A 3649-nucleotide genomic window follows, 5' to 3' on the forward strand; every position below is an offset into this window, starting at 1 on the left:
ATATATATATATATATATATATATATATATATATATATATATATATATATATATATATATATATATATATATATATATATATTAGATTAATAAAATTTAGTTTAGATACTTACAAAAACTAAAAATATACGTTTTATAAGAATATCATGGAATTCATATTTGATAAAATAAATTAAGATTTATAAATATAATGTCATAACATTATTCAAATGTTTGACAAAACTAATATTTCAATTCTAACTAAAAAATGAACAACATGCAATATGAGTCAATACTACTAAAACAAGTAAATTAGAACCATGAATATAACACAATTTCAAAATTCAAAAAAAAAAAATAGTTTAACATATGTCAAATTCCAACATAATAATAGTAAGTTCCACTACAACTTAAGATTAGGAAACATAATAAGTTTATAACAACATTCAACAACGAAATTCCACTTTAATTGCATCACTCATTATATGACAGGTTTGTTAATGACTCATTATTTGTAATATTAGGAGGTGTAGTTTGAAAAATAGCATAATAAAATAAATAAAAAATAAAATATAAGCAATTACATGGAACCACAAGAAGTAAAGGTAGAGAAATAAAAGATAAATAATGTACAAAGAAAAATATATTTTAAAATTTCAACACGAGTAGTCCTCTCCACAAAGGCCCGTATCTCCTCAGGGTCGATGTCCGAACCAGAGTCATCGTCCTCCGCAGGAGTATCTCTACCTCTCCCAGCCGCCAATGACGAGCCACCTTTTAGTAGCCGGCATAAGCTCTCCGCCACCGCGAACCCCTTCAACCTGAGAGGACCTCCTCTCCACAATGGCACCCGCCGCAGAAATAACCTCGGCATCTGGTGTAAGCACCGATTTCGCTCCCAAAGCGATAAATCTTTCCGGCTCAACATCATCGACAATGGCCTTCCCGGTTTCCACCCTTCATCTTTTCCTTGGCGATGCCTCCTCGCCGTGTGATGACTCGTCCACAAGATGATAGATTGACCGAGGAGAGATCTCATCCGGCATGGCAGCAATTTGAGGGGCAGAGTCCCTCATTGGTGTAACTTGGGTCCGACCTTCCCGAGCGGACTCAGCTAAAGCAAACTGCATTCCGACCGATGCAACAGCCTGGCGAAATGCAGGCACTGGAGCCTTCGTCTTTTTGGAAACTCGCCGACCTGGCACCAAAGGAAGGTCGCGTCAAAAAGCAATAGTGAACGGTAATAAGTTAAGGTAGAAACAACACCTACCGGAAGGGGTCTTGGGTCCAAAGCGCTTGTGAAAGGACGCCCAGTCGCGAATTCCCAAGGTGTGGGGTAACACGTGAGCCACCCAATCTTCGATATCGAAGACGGGAGAAGGTGCACACCTCGCAGCTGGAAACAAGGAAGCCATGAGATTCAAAAGCGAAAGAAGGAGAAAGAAAAGAACGAACATACGGCAATGTACTTACGATTATAGTTCCATTTCTCGGGAAACCCGGCTGGGTTCGCCACCAGGTGCTCGATTTTGATGAAGAAGTATTTATGCCTGAACCGCCGGTTCGCCTTATCATCTATCCCGGTCACCAACCCTTTGACCAAACGATGTCGCAAATGTATCAACGTGCCTCTATAAAAGCTGGGTGAGAATATATGCAGCATATGGCGAATATTGACCTTACAGCCGACCAACTCCGCATATTTCGCCAACATCAGAAAAACTTTGTATAAATAAGGGGAAAGTTGCGCCGGGCAGACGTTGTAAAAGCGGCAAAGCTCTTCTGCTAACGGGAGAAGATGAAGAGAATAACCAACCAAGAACGAGTAGACATAGAAGGCACAATATCTAGGTCGGTGAACCTGAACTATGTCGTCTCCCGCCGGAATAATCTCGACGTGATGAGGAATACGGTATTTGGACCGGAGGTCGACTATTTGACGCAGCCCCGTCTCAGAAAGCTCTTGAGCAAGATCGGGAGCAGGTTCCTTTGGGAAGTCATTTCTGACCAAAGGATTCTTCGGAACCACCTCCTCCACGGTGGGAAAACTTTCTTTCTCCTCAGCCATGGATTCCTCACCACCGGGAGGAATGGCCACCATTAAAGGAGTGGCATCAGTGACTCCGTCGTGAATATGGGGGGAATTTGACATGTTTTCGTGATAAAGTATGTGCAACAAAGTCGAAGAAAGAAGGTATTAGCCGGGAAAGAAATCATGGAATGAAGTTGAAGAAATTGTAGGAAATCGGAAGTGGAGGTCCAATAAGAAGATCAGAGAAAAATGATATGTATGCAACGAGGGGAATGCTAAAAGTTTCGAAAATGAAACCCCTCTCCTCTACTTATAGGGTTGGGTAACACCGGAATCGAGGCAAAGAGCCGTCAACGGCACCAAAACCAAAGCGATAGAGGCACAGACATCGCATTGGGAAGACGCGTGATGATGACGCGCGTGGCATGACGTCATTCTACGATAACCACACCAACCGCAGCCCCGCCGCCTATTCAACCTCGTCCAATCTGATTCAATTGTCACGACCAAATTTCCTCTAAACGGATGCAGACAAGATCCGCTCATCGAGGACGTCCAAGATCGCGACTTCAACAAGCGGAGGGACTAACTGTATTGGTCAAAATTTGGCTAAGACTTAATAGCTGCAAATGGACGTGATCGAAGAATAAGCCTACCACGGCGTGAGGGCAAGGAGTCGCCTTAAGAAAGATTAGGGCCGAGGTCAAGCAAAGGGTGTATGAAAATAATGGTAGGATAAGTTAGATTAGAAAGAAGGAATATTCCATGTAATATTCCTCCAGTTGTACTTTTTTAGGGTTTTTCAAGAATATCCCCCATAAATAGGAAGAGATATGTCTCCTGGAAACAGCCTCTCTGCCCTTTTCGGGGTAGGGGTAAGGTCTGCGTACACTCTACTCTCCCCAGACCCCACTAGTAGGATTTTACTGGGTATATTGTTGTTGTTGTTGTAAATAGGAAGAGATAAAGAACAAAAGGGGGATCTTCACTTTTTGATAAGAGCGCATTGTAAAGGGTTGACTGAGGAGAATACACAAAAACTTATTCACTGATTTCATTGCTCGTTTTACGTTGTTCATTCACAAGATCTAAAGATTCCTTATCCATCTTCATTGCTTATCACCCCACGTTGTTGTCAGGGAGGAAAATCATCCAAGTCACCTAACATTTGGGTGATAAATTCCTTCTTATTACATTTATTGCTATTATCTACATTTATTGCATGCTTCTATTATTACATTCATTGAAAATCATTGATCATATACTTGATATTTTATATTCTTGAACACGATCTCATCCCACGGATATTCCCCAACCTTAGATCTAGAATTTATTATGTTTAACTAGGATTCACCCTTTATTTCCTCATTATTTAGTTTAACAAAAAGCTTAATACTTTTTGGTCAAACAAGGGTTGTCGTGGGTGGGTTGGGGGTGGGGGATGACGACTTGGAGGTTGGTTCTTAAAATGTCTATAAAAGAGAGATTCTTTTTAAAAATTTCCACTTATCTCATTTCGATTTGCTCTTTTTGCCACGTATGAAGAGCTTGATGGAACGCGCTTATGTTTTTTCGCATATTGGTAAAGTTGTGTCTATAAATACATTTGAGTTTGAGTTCAGGTATTCAATAGAAATA

The sequence above is a fragment of the Nicotiana attenuata genome, unplaced genomic scaffold, assembly GCF_001879085.1.
Source record: "Nicotiana attenuata strain UT unplaced genomic scaffold, NIATTr2, whole genome shotgun sequence".
In the NCBI taxonomy this organism is placed as follows: domain Eukaryota; kingdom Viridiplantae; phylum Streptophyta; class Magnoliopsida; order Solanales; family Solanaceae; genus Nicotiana; species Nicotiana attenuata.